The sequence below is a fragment of the Capricornis sumatraensis genome, chromosome 1 (assembly GCF_032405125.1).
Source record: "Capricornis sumatraensis isolate serow.1 chromosome 1, serow.2, whole genome shotgun sequence".
Classification (NCBI taxonomy): Eukaryota; Metazoa; Chordata; class Mammalia; order Artiodactyla; family Bovidae; genus Capricornis; species Capricornis sumatraensis.
This window is the reverse complement of record NC_091069.1, coordinates 148462742-148480288: the sequence shown is the minus strand read 5'-3', so window position 1 is coordinate 148480288 and position 17547 is coordinate 148462742. Positions and strand designations below refer to the sequence as shown.

General features: G+C 36.3%; 1 protein-coding gene across 1 annotated transcript in view; it reads right to left on the bottom strand.

The window, feature by feature from the left end:
- Positions 1-17547, bottom strand: part of EPHA6 (EPH receptor A6) — a 971878-nt gene that overhangs the window by 144292 nt on the left and 810039 nt on the right. The window lies entirely within an intron of this gene.

The window sequence follows — 17547 nt, the reverse complement described above, 5'->3', positions numbered from 1 at the left end:
TTTGCAGCTTAATATATATGATGATTTTTATACAGGAGGTATTGAGAAACCATACAATGATAAGATTGTTGTTAAAGGAAACAAAAGAGAGGTATTCTTTAAATGTTTCAGGAAAATGTGGGGGCAAATATTTTGGGAGTGAAAGTGTCCCCCTTTTTTAGGACTCAGAGAAGACTCTGAAAGGAGATTATAGATTCAACATTTTCATATAAATAATGAGTTTTTGCTGGATGTAATGTTTTGTATCAGCTTGGCAATTTCTCATGTACAATTTCTCAGTATTATTAAGAATCTAACAAATCTCAACAACCCTAAAACTATTACAGATTTAAATCAATGGTAGTTTATTTAGCATTATATAGCATCCACATTTTGTCTAATAGATAACAAAAGTTGTGATAATAATTTGGATTGACAACTAGACTGCTTGTATTTTTTCCTCCCAAGTTGTAATTCAGGACTTTTTGAGCCTGTTATTTATTTCTACCTCCCTGTTTCTGCTGTACTAATAATGAATTATAATTATAATCTCAAATGGATTTGATAACAAATGAAATGGTTTTCTTATCCCTCTAAGGCTGAATGGCATCACCGACTCGATGGACGTGAATCTGAGTGAACTCCGGGAGTTGGTGATGACAGGGAGGCCTGGCGTGCTGCGATTCATGGGGTCACAAAGAGGCAGACATTGAGCGACTGAACTGAACTGAACTGAACTGAAGGCTTTCAAAGGATGTGGATGACATAAATTTGAACATTATATATTAAATAATTATTTTCATTCACAAGAACTAAAATTGGAAGACTCTTTTCTTAACACTGTTGCCTGATGAGTATCAGATCATGTCTCAAATGAATCATGTTCTCAGTGAATTCAAATACAAACTTAAAAAATTTCTCTTGAACTTTCTTTTCCTCTTCTATTCCTGTTTTGGTTAAGACACCACCATGCATCTAATAACCCAGGTTTGAAACTCTATTGCAATGTTGGATTCTCTACTTTATCAAACCCTTCTTAGTCCATAAGTTATTAAGTGGTGCTGACTGTATACAAAATCTATTATCACTGTTCACATTCTGCATTTGTTTTCTCTTGCTTGACCTACTACAATAATTGTTTATTGGTGGTACCTGTTAATGCTTACATAATATTTATTTTAAACATTCAGCAATATAGCATATATACATATTTAAGTGCCTACTATGCATCAAGTACTCTTCTGGTTTCTGGAGAAACATCTCCAATCAATACAAGATTCAGCTCTCAAGGAGTGTATAGTGGAAAGGCAGATAGAAATAAGTAAAGAATTGCTATAAAGGGCTAAAGATTGTTTTACATATTGCATTGTTTCTTCAGGATTAAAGTCCAAACTGCTTGGCAACTACATTCCTTCTCAGTCTCTCCTCTACCTTTGTTTCCTTTGTTATCTTTTACCACCTTGGTTCTGTTACCTCCTGTTTTTCCAGTTCTCTAGGGGACTCATAATTCTCTAAGAATGACTTTACTTGTACCTTCCTCTTCCCCTTGGAAGACTGCCGTCTTACTCTCTTCATTTGGTAAAGTCATATACTTATTTATTAAAAAAAAGCAAAACAGAAACTTAAATACCATCTCCACTGTCAATTCTCCTGTGAATCACTTTTTGTTTTAGGAAGATTTATTGTTTACTTTTTCTTCTGTTTACATTTAATCAAGAAATTATATAACACTTACTAGGTATGACTTTGATACTAACTACATAGGTGTCTGCCTCCTTCCTTAAAATGCCACTGAGGTCAGGACTGGTGCTTAATTTGTGTCTGTAAGTTCACTGTCTACATTTAGCACAGAGTGCAGTCCCTACAAGGTACTCAATTTTTCTTTTTTTGACTGGAATGTCAAAAGGAACACACAAAGATGTTTTCTAAGAATAATTCTAGACCTAGAGCAGCTACTGAAATAACAGAATGGCAAATCAATGGACTTTAATTCTAAATTATTTGTATTAAGGGGACAACAGAGGATGAGATGGCAGGATGGCACACCAACTCGATGGACATGAGTTTGAGCAAGCTCCAGAAGTTGGTGATGGACAGGGAAGGCTGCTGTGCTGCAGTCTACAGGGCGGCAAAGAATTGGACAGGACTGAGCGACTGAACTGAACTGACTTTGCATTATGAAAATATGGTTTTGAACAGAAAAAAAGCATAATTCCAATTTCAGCTATGCTACCTTCATGGTCTTGGGCAAGATATTTCAGTTCTTTAGCTTTTGCATCTATACAAGGACGATAATATTACATATCATATATACTTTTGCAAAGGAGTAGATGAAAAAAAAATACAACTGACACAGAATCTGGCAATAGCTGCCACTCAAAAATGGTGGTGAACCTTTATTTTTTTTTTTCCTTTTGGGTATGGTTACTGATTTCCCCTTATTATCATAATTGTATATTAGGCAAGGAAAAATAGTTTTATAAAAAGGGACCATTTCCATATTTTACTGTACTTTGGTGTTGATATAAAAATTCTTTGATATCCTACAGCAAAGTAAAACCAATTGATAGTTCAGTTCAGTTCAGTTGCTCAGTCATGTCTGACTCTTTGCGACCCCGTGGACTGCAGCAGGCCACATTTCCTGTCCATCACCACTCCTGGAACATGCTCAAACTCATGTCCATCAAGTTGGCAATGCATCCAACCATCTCATCGTTTGTCATCTTCTTCTCCTGTCTTCAATTTTTCCCACCATCAGGGTCTCTTCTAAGGTGTCAGTTCTTCATATCAGGTGGCCAAAGTATTGGAGCTTCAGCATCAGTCCTTTCAATGAATATTCAGGACAGATTTCCTTTAGGATGGACTGGTTGGATCTCCTGGCCATCAAGGGACTCTCAAGACTCTTTTCCAACACCACAGTTCAAAAGCATCAATTCTTTGGTGCTCGACTTTCTTTATAGTCCATCTCTCACATCCATATCTCCATACATGACTACTGGAAAACCCATAGCTTGGACTAGATGGACCTTTGTTGGCAAAGTAACGTCTCTACTTTTTAACATACTGGCTATGTTTGTCATAACTTTTCTTCCAAGGAGCAAGCGTCTTTTAATTTCATGGCTGCAGTCACCATCTGCAGTGATTTTGGAGCCCCCAAAATAAAGTCTCTCATTGTTTCCCCATCTATTTGCCATCAAGTGATGGGACCAGATGCCATGATCTTAGGTTTTTGAATGTTGAGTTTTAAGCCAACATTTTCACTCTCCTCTTTCACTTTCATCAAGAGGGTCTTTAGTTCTTCTTTGCTTTCTATCATAAGGGTGGGGTTATCTGCATATCTGACATTATTAACGTTTCTCCCAGCAATCTTGATTCCAGCTTTTGCTTCATACAACCCAGCATTTCTCATTATGTACTTTGCATATAAGTTAAATAAGCTGGGTGACAATATACAGCCTTGACACATCCCTTTCCCAATTTGGAACCAGTCTGTTGTTCCATGTCCAGTTCTAACAGTTGCTTCTTGACCTGCATACAATTTCTCAAGAGGTAGGTAAGGTGGTCTGGTATTACCATGTCTTTAAGAATTTTCCACAGTTTGTTGTGATCCACACAGTCAAAGGCTTTGTCAGTCAGTAAAGCAGAAGTAGATATTTTTCGGGAACTCTCTTGCTTTATTGATGATCCAGTGGATGCTGGCAATTTGATCTCTGGCTCTTCTGCCTTTTCTAAAACCAGCTTGAACATCTGGAAGTTCATAGTTCATGTACTGTTGAAGCCTGGCTTGGAGAATTTTAAGCATTACTTTACTAGTGTGTGAGATGACTGCAATTGTGTGGTAGTTTGAGCATTATTTGGCATTGCCTTTCTTTGGGATTGGAATGAAAACTGACTTTTTCCAGTTCTGTGGCCACTGCTGAGTTTTCCAAATTTGCTGGCATATTGAGTGCAGCACTTTCACAGCATCACCTTTTAGGATTTGAAATAGCTCAACTGGAATTCCATCACCTCCACTAGCTTTGTTTGCAGTGATGCTTCCTAAGGCCCACCTGACTTTGCATTCTAGGATGTCTGGCTCTAGGTGAGTGATCAAACCATCATGGTTATCTGGGGGTCATGAAGATCTTTACTGTATAATTCTTCTGTGTATTCTTGCCCCCTCTTCTTTATATCTTTTGCTTCTGTGTTAGGTCCATACCATTTCCGTCCTTTATTGTGCCCATCTTTGCATGATATGTTCCCTTGGTGTCTCTAATTTTCTTCAAGAGATCTCTAGCCTTTCCAATTCTATTGTTTTCCTCTATTTCTTTGCATTGATCACTGAGGAAGGCTGTCTTATCTCTGCATTTAGATGGGTATATCTTGCCTTTTCTCCTTTGCCTTTTGCTTCTCTTCTTTCCTCAGCTATTTGTAAGGCTTCCTCAGACAATCATTTTGCCTTTCTGCATTACTTTTTCTTGGGGATGGTGTCAATCACTGCCTTCTGTACAGTATCATGAATCTCTGTCCATAGTTCTTCAGGCATTCTGTCTATCAGATCTAATTCCTCGAATCTGTGTGTCACCCCCACTGTATAATCATAAGGGATTTTATTTAGGTCATACCTGGATGTTCTAGTGGTTGTCCTTACTTTCTTCAATTTAACTCTGAATTTTGACATAAGGAGTTCATGTTCTGAGCCAAAGTCAGCTCCCAGTCTTGTTTTTTCTGACTGTATAGAGTTCCTCCATCTTTGGCTGAAAAGAATATAATTAATCTGATTTTGGTATTGACCATCTGGTGATGTCCATGTGTAGAGTCTTCTCTTGTGTTGTTAGAAGAGGGTGTTTGATATGACCAGTGTGTTCTCTTGGCAAAACTGTTAACCTTTGATCTGCTTCATTCTGTACTCCAAGGCCAAATTTGCCTGTTACTCCAGGTATCACTTGACTTCCTACTTTTGCATTCCAGTCCCCTATAATGAAAAGGACACCTTTTTTGGGTGTTAGTTTTAGAAGATCTTGTATGTCTTCATAGAATTGTTCAACTTCAGCTCCTTCAGCATTACTGGTTGGGGCAAGGATTACTGTGATACTGAATGGTTTGCCTTGGAAACGAACAGAGATCATTCTGTAGTTTTTTGAGACTGCAGCTAAGTACTGCATTTCAGACTCTCTTGTTGACTGTGAAGGCTACTCCATTTCTTCTATGGGATTCTTGCCCACAGTGGTACATATAATGGTCATCTGAGTTAAAGTTAGCCATTCTAGTTCGTTTTAGTTCACTGATTTCTAAAATGTTGATGTTCACCCTTGCCATCTCCTGTCTGACCACTTCCAATTTACCTTGATTCATGGACAGGAGAGCCTTGTGGGCTGCCGTCTATGGGGTCACACAGAGTTGGACACGACTGAAGTGACTTAGCAGCAGCAGCAGCATGGACCTAACATTCCAGGTTCCCACGCAATATTGTTCTTTAGTATTGGACATTACTTCCATAACCAGTCACATCCACAACTGGGTGCAATTTTTGCCTTGGCTCCATCTCTTCATTCTTTCTGGATTTATTTCTCCACTGTTCTCCAGTAGCATACTGGGCACCTACCAACCTGGAGAGTTCATCTTTCAGTGTCCTGTCTTTTGCTTTTTCATACTGTTCATGGAGTTCTCAAGGCAAGAACACTGAAGTGGTCCCTTCTCCAGTGGACCCCATTTTGGTGAAACTCTCCACCAAGAACTGTCTGTTTTGGCTCGCCCTACACAGCATGGCTCATAGTTTCATTAAGTTAGACAATGCTGTGGTCCATGTAATCAGTTTGATTAATTTTCTGTGATTATGGTTTTCATTCTGTCTGCCTTCTGATGGATAAGGATAAGAGACTTATGGAGTTTCCTGATGGGAGAGACTGAGTGAGGGGGAAACTGGGTTCTGTTCTGATGGGCATAGCCCTGCTCAGTACATCTTTAACCCAATTTGATAGTTACATGTTTTATATGATACAGTTAATTCCTGGTTTTATCATGGCAGTCCTTGTGTCCCAGGCAAAATGTGATGGTTTATTACCTTACACCTTATGTACTAGCGTAGTGCAGGCAGAAGATATTAGATTAGAGTCAGAGCGCATGCTGCTGAAGACTTTCACTTTGGGCAAGTGCCCTATCATAACTCACTTATCTCACTGCTTCAGAGTCCTCATTTGTACACTATATACATTCCTCATTTGTATATTTATACATAATATTAACACCTCCTCCATGTTCAGTCACATGAGATTGATTAAATCATAATGGAGGAGTTCAGTTCAGTTGCTCAGTCATGCCCTACTCTTTGTGACCCAATGGACTGCAGCATGCCAGGCCTCCCTGTCCATCACCAACTTCTGGAGTTTCCTCAAACTCGTGTCCATTGAGTCGGTGATGCCATTCCACCATCTCATCCTCTATCATCCCCTTCTCCTCCTGCCTTCAATCTTTCCCAGCATCAGGGTCTTTTCCAGTGAGTCAGTTCTTCACATCAAGTGGCCAAGATATAGGAGTTTCAGTTTCAGCATCAGTCCTTCCAGTGAATATTCAGGACTGATTTCCTTTAGGATGGACTGGTTGGATCTTCTTGCAGTCCAAGGGACTTTCAAGATCTTCTCCAACACCACAGTTCAAAAGCATCAATACTTTGGTGCTCAGCTTTCTTTACAGTGCAACTCTCACATCCATACATGACCACTGGAAAAACCATAGCTTTGACTAGATGGACCTTTGTTGACAAAGTAATGTGTCTGCTTTTTAATATGCTGTCTAGGTTGGTTATAACTTTTCTTCCAGGGAGCAAGCGTCTTTTAATTTCATGGCTGTAGTCACCATTGGCAGGGATTTTGGAGCCCAGAAAAATAAAGTCAGCCACTGTTTCCACTGTTTCCCCATCTATTTCCCATGAAGTGATGGGACCAGATGCCATGATCTTAGTTTTCTGAATGTTGAGTTTTCAGGCAACTTTTTCCTTCTCCTCTTTCACTTTCATGAAGAGGTTCTTTAGTTCTTTTTTTGCTTTCTGCCATAAGGGTGGTATAATGTGCATATTTAAATATCATTCTATAATATAGAGTATCTGCATGAAGTAGATTCTTACTTCTATCTAAAAAGCCATCTGTGTCTTCTGTACTTTATTTGCAGATTTCTGCCCCTACCAATATATCTTAAGTTACTCTGGAATTGATTTTAATCTCAGAACTGTTTGAAACTTCTAAATATGTATAATAATTATTGTTAATTTCATTCAATGCTTTCTCTTAATTGCTTTACTTTGTTTTTAAAATTCAGAAGTGATCCAAATACCTTTGGATTAATACTGAAGAATAAATTATTTTATTCTGTGATAAAACAGTTGAGCAGAAATTAGGGGGGTTTTCTGCATTTATGAAAATAGTATCACTTCTGGATTGAGAGTAAGTCAAAGATATGAGGCTAAAGAAATGAAATATTATTTCCTTGACAGTTCCAGAAAGCAGTGGTACACCATCTGCATCAATTAACTTCAGTAATACTCAGTACTTTCTTTCTTTCCACTGGAAATTACATATAGGCAAAAAGATGTCTCTTTAACTAGAAGTGTCTTGTTGACAATGAAAGTTAGTTACTACCAAAGAAGTTTGATTTAGATTGTGGTTTCCAAAGTAAGACACTAACCATATTATAAGATTTTAGTAACATTTGAATTAAGAATGGCTTTCTTGATTTTTTAGTACATCAGCACATAAAAGTAATGTTACAATAATCAAATTAAAAGAATATACATTGAAATTAGTTGATTTATGACTTTTATATTTCCCTCTATTGTGAAAGAAATAATTGATTATATAATAATCAATAGTTTAATTAATATTGGGGTTTCCTTTGTGGCTCAGTTGGTAAAGAATCCACCTGCAGTGTAGAAGACATAAGAGACCCAAGTTTAATCCTTGGATCAGGAAGGTCCCCTGGTGAAGGAAATGGCAACCCACTCCAGTATTCTTGTCTGGAGAATCCCATGGACAGAGGAGCCTGGTGGGTTACAGTCCATGGAGGGCAAGAGTCAGACATGACATTAGGCAGCAATGAACAAAACACACCAGAGAATCCTTATAAACTCGTAATACTGTGAAGTGTTCAAAACATGAAAATGAAACTTATGCTAAGTTCAAAGCAAAACTAAATTGCTTGTCAAATAAATAATTTCATATCACTTTTGTTCTTGGTTTCTTTCTGTAAAAACTTTTCCTGTGTATAATTTAAAAATAGATATTACATCTAAATCAGAACATATGTAATAACTACTGGCTTAACAAATAAGTTTTTCAACGTGCTGGATGTTGCTCTGAGAGTTGTACATGTGTTAACTTATTTAATCCTTATGCCAGGACCTGCAGTGAGTATAATCACTAGTTCAATCTAACAGATATGATTACGGATTCACTGAGAGTTGAAGGAACCTGTCCAAGGATACACACTGAGAAACTGGCAGAGCCAGGGCTTGCAGCCAGACAATCTGGCTTCAGAGTCTGAATGCCTGGCCATCTTGCCATGCTCCCAAATGATATTTGGGTCTCTATTAGTAATTTAGAAAACATGAAACATTGCCCCAAATCTCTCTGTGCCTCATCTTAGAAACACATCCTGGAAATCCATTATGGACTATTCACTGTATTGCTGCCAAAGATGTTTTGTCCTTGAGAAGTTCTAGGATTTTAAAGCCCCATAAAGCCTTATGATAGTCTATACAAAGGAAGTGCAGGCTAAGGAAACTCATTGGGATAGCCTGTAGATTTTGCTTCTCCCATCTCCTAAACATCAGTTTATGATAATGATCTTAAGTTTAATTTACAAAGGAATCCTTTAAGAAAGAGTCCTGAAGCTATGAGAAAAAAATGTCATATTTTCCAGTAGTGTTTCAAAAGTCGTGCTCTACTCTGGCTTCAAAAGTGTGTTATGATTATATAAATGATCAAATATTCAGTCTTTTGGTCTTTTATATGATTCACTAATCAAAAGAAAATCAACAGAAAATTTAAAAATCGAACAAACTTCTGCACAGGATATATTTAATCTTAACTGTATTGGTTATTTATGGTGAGATTTTAATTATAATGGAGAAAACATTGTTAAATGAATCAATGCTTGCTTGCTCAGTAGTGTCCGATTCTTTGCAACCTTATGGACTGTAGTCAAGCTCCTCTGTCCATGGGATTCTCCTGGCAAGAATACTGGAGTGGAATGCCATGCCCACCTCCAGGGGAACTTCCTGACCCAAGGATTGAACTTTCATCTCCTGAGGCTTCTGTATTGCAGATGGATTCTTCACCACTGGGTCACCAGGAAAATCCAAATGACTCATATATATGATGTAAATTAAACTACCAGCTACTTTTATTTTTTCACCCTCAGAAAAGTTACTACTTACTTTTTAATCTTTTCTGCAACTCTTACAAATAATTTAATTTTTTTTAATGTTCAATTTTGTTAAACACATTTTTGTAAGACCTCTGTGTATAGAACTATAAAGAGCTAACATTGTGCCACAGGGCAACTTCCACTGTGCTTTGTCCTATAATGCAAGAGAACAAAAGCTGAGATGAAATGTGTTTTACAACAGGGCTGGTCTTTCCTTAACTTTCTATGTTCCAAAGTGGCCCAGCAGCCCAGGAGAGCAAGCATGGTGCTCTGTGGCAAGGCAAGAAGCATTTACGCAGCTCGGTTTCTTTTATTTCCTATTAAGGTGAAAACACCAACACAATAATCCCAGCCAAAACACAAAGATTAAACACTGACTCACATGGAGATTAAGCTTTAGCAGACTGTGCAAAATTTTTCAGAATGTTTCTTTCTGAAAAGAAAATGGTTCTTGGATGAATCTTTTGAGAGTGTTGATAGTGTCTTTGAATTGGACCAAAATAGATGGTACAGTTTGTAATAATAAAACATGAACGTCTCTAGGGTGTCGATATATGTTCTCAACTGAGAATTTAAACTGTCATAAAGTCTGGATTTTTAAGACTGAAACTTATTCAAATGGTATTTAGAGAAAAAAAAGCACTTAGGCTAATTCGAAAGAAGAGCTAAAGTTAAAGGCTAAAACTATTTAAAGAATCTGAGAATAGAAAAGTAAAAACAACTAGTAAAATAAATCTGGAGATTACTTAAAGGCTCCTTTAAGATTTTTCACGTCTTTCTGGAGCAAAAAACAATTGAAACTATCTGTGAAAATGTTCCAAAGAAAGTGGAAGTAAAAGTGGCTCAGTCGTATCTGAAATACCATCCCATGGACTATACAGTCCATAGAATTCTCCAGGCAGACTACTGGAGTGGGTAGCCTTTCCCTTCTCCAGGGGATCTTCCCAAACCAGAGATCAAACCCAGGTCTCCCACATTGCATGTGGATTCTTTACCAGCTGAGCCACAAGGGAAGCCTGTAAATGTTCGAGTTTGATATCAAATGCACCCTGGGCTTTGTTTCTTTTCTTTTAAATGCACTGTCAATCTTACATGAAGATGCTGTTGTTCATGATGTCAATGAAACAGAACTTTATATATAGAATATTAAGTTTTTAATAATCTGAAATTCTTCATTGATGACTTCAAGGGGAGCCAAAGACTTCCTAAAATTATATACAAACATTTATTTATATGAGTATATATCCATTTTCTTGGAAAAGAGAGTCTGTTATTTTTGGACAGAAAACAAAGTATACTCCATAAAGAATCTGAGTCTGTGAACTGTACCACAACATCAGGATCATCTAATAGGAGTCCTTAAACCCACAGACTGTGCAGCAGATTAAAGTTTTAATAGACTGATTGATACTTGAAGGTTTGAATTACACCTTCATTTTATATATATTCCCCATCCTGACTTTCCTTTGTCCAAATGATATCTTCAAGTTGTCATCATAAATTTTAAATCATTTTCTAACCTTTTGTGTATTTCTCCTCAGGAAAGCCAAAGAACCAAAAGATGACATACATACTCTTTGGAACTCACTGACCTTAAGCAACAGAGGAAGCAGACCAAACACAAATCTTAATGTTATCTGGCTAACCTTTCTTGCACTGGTTTTGGAATAGTTAGAATAGAAAAAGGAGTCCAAAATGGCAGTGGCTGAAAGACAGACAAAGAAAGGGGCAAAGCCCATGAAAAGGGAACAAAGGAAAAATTCGTGGACCAGAGTGAGAACCTCAGGTGAAACAAACAGGTCCCCTTCCTGGCTAGCCCTAGTTTGCATAGGGCAGGCCAGGTGGGAGGAGCCAAAACACACAAAAAGAGGGAGCCAAGACCAGCTGAGGCCTCTCCTGTGAGGTCAGCTCACCTTCATGTGTGGGGATGGACTTTCTTTACCAAATAAAACTCTGAGTTGTAATGAAGCTGTAACACTGGTCCACCATTTTAAATCTTTATTGCAGTGAGACAGAACTGAGGAAATTACTCACTCTCCTGACATATCTTATCAATATATGTCAAAAAGTGTTTTTAAATAATTCTAACCTAGCAATTACAGTGTTGCAAACACTGTTGTTTAAGGGGGTTGTTTACATATGTTTAACTAGAAATACCGTCATTCATGTCACCTTTCTTGTGCTTCTGTCAGCTGGGTGTGTTCTCTTTGTCATTTAATCAGTGACCTTCTCTTCTCTATACCTTTCCTCAAATCGGAAATAGAATAATCTTGGTCTTTTCCCTGATCCTACCTCAGAGTCCCTATCCTAGTTTCAAATAGTTGCAGTTTACAGAATTTCCTTTTAAAGTCTGGAGCTGAATAAACTTTCAAGGAGGAGCGTTGTCTAGGAGACACAACTGTGCAGGAGAGTATTGAGTAGGGCTTACTGGGGCTTGAAATCAGACACATGGCAAGGAATAAAGAAATTAGGAGTTAGGAATCCAGATGAAGGTTTCTCTTACCACACACAAATTCAAAATTTGCACTTTGAACCATTTATTCAGGATTTTACTTTGCATATTTAATCTAATTTAATTTATTCCTATTATAATTAGCTCTTGGTTTAAGTAGGTACAAACAAAAACACTCATTCACATACAACTTATTCAGGGTAATTGGCAACATTTTTAGCCACAGAAATATATAAAATACACACCCTTTAACCAAAAAAGAATTTGTCCACCCCCCCGAAGACTTACTTGAAGTGTAAACCACCATCTCTTATCTTTTACGTATATTTATTACAACAGTATTTGTTAAAGACAAAGAAATTTGTCATAAATACTACCAAAAAAATATAAAAAGAATAATCATTCACAGGAGAACTTTAACAAGTAGAAATTTTGTCCAAAGTGATTAAGTTTTAAATATCCAATTGTAGACTGAAAACAAAAGTACTGATTTTCTTTTTTAGGATGCCTGAACATATAAAGAAATGGAACAGTTTACTTTGATTTTTCTAAACTGCAGTTTGATTGTATTTAAAAGATATATACTTTTCCATTGTTGAGTTCCCTTGACAAACTGAGTTCATACCAATTTTTCTTAATTCACTGTATATTCCTTCAAAGTCTGCCATCCAGTCTTATATATTTACATTAATGCTTTTCTGCAGTACTCTATCTGCATCAAAACCTGATAATATAATATTCACTAGATCCTAGAGTCTCTGCCACTTCAACCTTACTTATTTTTCCTGGCTTATTTCTAATATCTAAACTATATGCCTTCTCAATAAAATTTTTTTGACAGGATAATAGTGCATGCAATATTTGCCCTGACTCTAGATAGGATTTCACATGAAATATGGAAAGGAAAATACTGACAATCATTGCTAACATACTTCGAAGACATTTTAATATTGGCTTGGCACTGTAAGTCTTTTGCTATAGAAATGGTCTAGTTCAATCTGTTATTGGTTTATAGAAACTTGAACTGTGAATTCCTGTCTTAACAATTACTAGTCAGGAGACAGCAGTGAGGATATGAAAAAGTCTGGTTACTTGAGTATAAGGCTCATCCAAACCTCTTTCCAAAGGTAAAAAATAAATGATGTTAAATATTACTATTAATCATATACCTAATGATTAACCTCAGATATGCAGATGACACCACCCTCATGGCAGAAAGAGAAGAGAAACTAGAGACCCTCTTGATGAAAGTGAAAGAGGAGAGTGAAAAAGCTGGCTTAAAACTCAACATTCAAAAAACGAAGATCATGGCATCTGGTCCCATCACTTCATGGCAAGTAGACTGGGAAACAATGGAAACAGTGACAGATTTTATTTTTGGGGAGCTCCAAAATCACTGCAGATGGTGACCACAGCCATGAAATTAAAAGACACTTGCTCCTTGGAAGAAAAGCAATGACAAATCTAGACAGTATATTAAAAAGCAGACACATTACTTTACCAACAAAGCTCTGTCTAGTCAAAGGTATTGTTTTTCCAGTAGTCATGCTTGGATGTGAGAGTTGGACTATAAAGAAAGCTAAGCACCAAAAACTTGATGCTTTTGAACTGCGGTGTTGGAGAAGACTTTTGAGAGTCCCTTGGGCAGCAAGGAGATCCAACCAATCAACCCTAAAGGAAATCAGTCCTGAATATTCATTGGAAGGGATGATGATGAAGCTGAAGCTTCAATACTTTGGCCACCTGATGCGAAGAATTGACTCGCTGGAAAAGACCCTGATGCTGGGAAAGTTTGAAGGCAGGAGGAGAAGGGGAGGACAGGATGAGATGTTTGGATGGTATCACTGACTCAATGGACATCAGTTTGAGCAAGCTCTGGGAGTTGGTGATGGACAGGGAAGCCTGGCAGGCTGCAGTCCATGGGGTTGCAAAGAGTCAGACACGAATGAGTGACTGAACTGAACTGATATACCTAATAATTTCAAGTCTGGTGTCTGAGTCCTCATGTGTTCACAGTTGTTTTTTAAACTGACTCAGAGTAAACAGACAGGAAGTCTCACAAAATCGGCAAAGCAAGGTGAAGAAAGATATTTACCTCATCTAACGTATGGCATGCAATGGAGAAAAACTCAAGTTCAGTTCAGTTCAGTCATTCAGTCGTGTTCAACTGATTCTTTGTGACCCCATGAACTGTAGCACGCCAGGCCTCCCTGTCCATCACCAACTCCTGGAGTCCACCCAAACCCATGTCCATTGAGTCGGTTATGCCATCCAACCAGGTAAAAATCTCAAAAAAGGTGTTTTATATATAGCATTATATTTAAAGCATAGGTAGACAAATTGAGATGGTGTTTCAGAAGACTATCCCCTCAACAATTAAAGAGCTTCCAAACTAACCACAAAGGAAGTATTAGGAAGACTTTCAACACTGACTTTTTTCTTTTAGAATTTATCTATTTCTAAATTCCACATTAGACTGCTTTCTGTGATTGCTGTTTTCTGGACTTTACTCATAATTTAAAAAGCTTCTTAGTTTAAGGTATATATCTAGGTTTGGCCTAGAATCTAATCTATATATATGAATTATTTCATTAATGAAAAATAGCATCAAGTCTTCCACAATAACACTGTTAGAAAAGTGTAAGGTAGATTTTTTGAGCTAATCATACTCAACCTCAACCTAAGGCATTACCATCTGAGCATAATGAATATGCCTTTAAATTTTATAAATGTTTTCAAGATACATTATAATGTTTGGATCTTATATAAATTTAAGATGTCACATGATGTCAGAGTTATTGCTGTAACTCTGGGAAAACTGGACCAGTGCATCTTCCAAATATTATTGCATCATCATTATTGTAAATAATTCTATTTCTCAACAACGCCATTACTCTGATTTTCTTTGTTTATTGTCAGCATATGAAACCATCAAAAGTGTAAAGGCAGAGTCTGTTCTAAGGTGAGTCATTAGTCTAAGACCCTATGTATAATCAATACACTATGGCATACAAAATGTTCTATCTCACTTTCAAATACTGTTTGACTACAAAATAAATCAAAGGAATAACTAGGTGGAGCAAAGAGACCAACTTTATCATTGTAGATTATACATGGATGACATATTTCCAAGAGGGACATTAATTCAAGGAGACAGAATTTGAGTTTAATAGGGAGGAATACAATGGGGAAGAGTTTGATTAAAAAAATATAAGTTCACATGTCTTTTTATAATCATTTTTCCTTTCTTTCCCCATCCACTTTGCTTGTCTTAGCTGCCCTCCCTACTCTTCCTGCCTTCTCTCCTGGGATTCTCTTACTTCATTGAGTGACTACTATTTGAAAAGCACTGCAATAATATGTGAATATATTTGGTATTCAATTTTCAGCCCATCACTTCCTGGTATTTTTCTCTATTTGAAACTAAGAATAATAACCCTTTACTACAATCCTTCTAGAAATGAGAAAGGTCATAGAAACAATTGACATTACATAAATACAGATTTCAGACTTGTTTGCTTTCTGATTCTCATGATTCAGTGATTCTTTTGTTATTAGTATAAAAACATTGCAAAAATATTGTTCCTTAGTAGAACAGTGTGACATGAATGCAAATAGCCTATTTTATACAGGGCATAATCATGTATCTCATTTAAATTTGATTAAGGAAGTAAATGGGAACTAAATTAGTACCATAATTAGAAGAGATTTTCTGATTCTTTGAATGACATAGTGAATATCTATGAGACCCTAAAAGTTCTGCAACATATGACCAATTGGTAGAAAGCAAATTAATTTCTGCTCAGTAGCCATCATCCTCTGGCCAGCTTTTTAAAAGTACCATAATACAGGTTAAAGGAAGGAGTGCTTTGTGTCCTCAAATGATGTCTTAAACCCCTAAGAGTCACTCAGTTTGTAGGTAGCAAATAAATAGCTTAGTTTTTTAACATGAAACAATAAAAACTCATGATCATTGCTTCACCCTTCTTTACACAAAATTATACAGCAAATTCTTGGGAAATAAACTACAGCTGAATGAAAGAGGATAAGAATTACCTTTGAAATCATAGCAGTGATTACTGAAAAATATCAGAGAAAGTATACAGGGATCACTTATCAAAGTGATATAAGCCAGAAAAAGTCAGTTCAGTTAATTTCACTTTGAGGGAATAGGAACAAGTTTAGATCTATAATTTTTTTATGAAGCAATTTTGTTATACCTGATTTGTATGTAAGTAATGAAAACTGAACTGAGTTTTCTCTCCCATGGAGGCTGGAGGCGAATTTGGCTGAAAGCTTAGATGAACAGAATGCCAGTGTTCTTTTAGATTCCTTTCTGGAAAGTTGTTTTTGTGTATGTGTTATAGAAACACTATCTTGCTTCTATCATTCTCAGTGGCTAAATGACAAGGGTTATCACTTTTACGAGTAATGTTGAATAATTCAAGTCTCTACTGAAGTTCATATTGTCATTTCTGCCAAACATACCTAAATCCACCAAGATTTGTCATTGAGTTAAAGATTAAACTATTAAACTACAAATCATCCGTTCATCTCTCCAATTCCAATTGGTGAAATCTTAATAATATATATGAAAGCTACATTTTTTATATTTGCTGTTAACTCTGAGAGCTCAGTTTATATAGACTTCTATTTCTAATTTTTTGCAACACTATCATCACTACCACCACCACCACCACCACCACCAACAACAAAATTTCTATGCAACTGATACCACTTTGTTCTAGAGAGAAAAAAAGGGTGGCATCACACTCATGAGAATAAAAATTGCTAATTTTTATTTCATATAATTTTGGTCCCTACTTTATCCATGGCATTGTTGGCCACTTTAGTAATTATCCAATGATAAAACCAAATGACATGGAAGCATACTTATGGTTTGTTACTTTTTGTAGGCAAGAGTAACTGAAAGTAGGCAAGGGTAATTGAAAGGCAAATGAAAAATGTCAGTGTAATAATTTTAGGCTTTGATGGCATAATTTTGTTAAGAAAAGTAAGAAATTTGCATGATGAGATTTTTTTTCCATTTTATTCCCTAGTTTTTCAAATGCTCCCATTATTTGGCTGGCTGGGTCACCCTCGTGAAAATATAGGATCATTACCATAATTTGTAGCATAGTATTATCTATGATATAAAAGCCACAAGAATTATGATAAAAATTCAAGGATCAATATCTTAATTCCATTTTTCTAAACACATGTAAAATGGATTTGCATGCTTCATGTAAAAGGGAGGAAGAAAGCTGGATATTTTACAACATAACAATAATAAGACAATTTATGATGATCATAATACTAAGGATAATATACAAAGTGATTTACTAAATTTTGAAATTATATTTTTAAAGGTTGAATATCCTATATTTTATTGTTCTTCATTTATAAAATATGGTTTTGGTCAGATTGATATTTCTAGGGAAGTGTGCATTAATTTTCTTCCTCAGAATTGTCTTTTTGCTAATGTTAAATGTCACATTTGCTACTTTCTCACTTTTTTCAAATCATTTTTCTTTAGTGTAATGGAACTTTATTTAAATCTCTATAAACTATAAATAAAGAATTATTTTTCGGTTAATAAAACTCAGTTTTAAATTCTCTTTTCTAGCCAATTCCAAGTGGTAAAGTGTCTTAAATTCGACCTTGTTTTATTCTTGAGTTACAAATTTGGGACCTGAATCTTTTGTTTTTATTTGTGA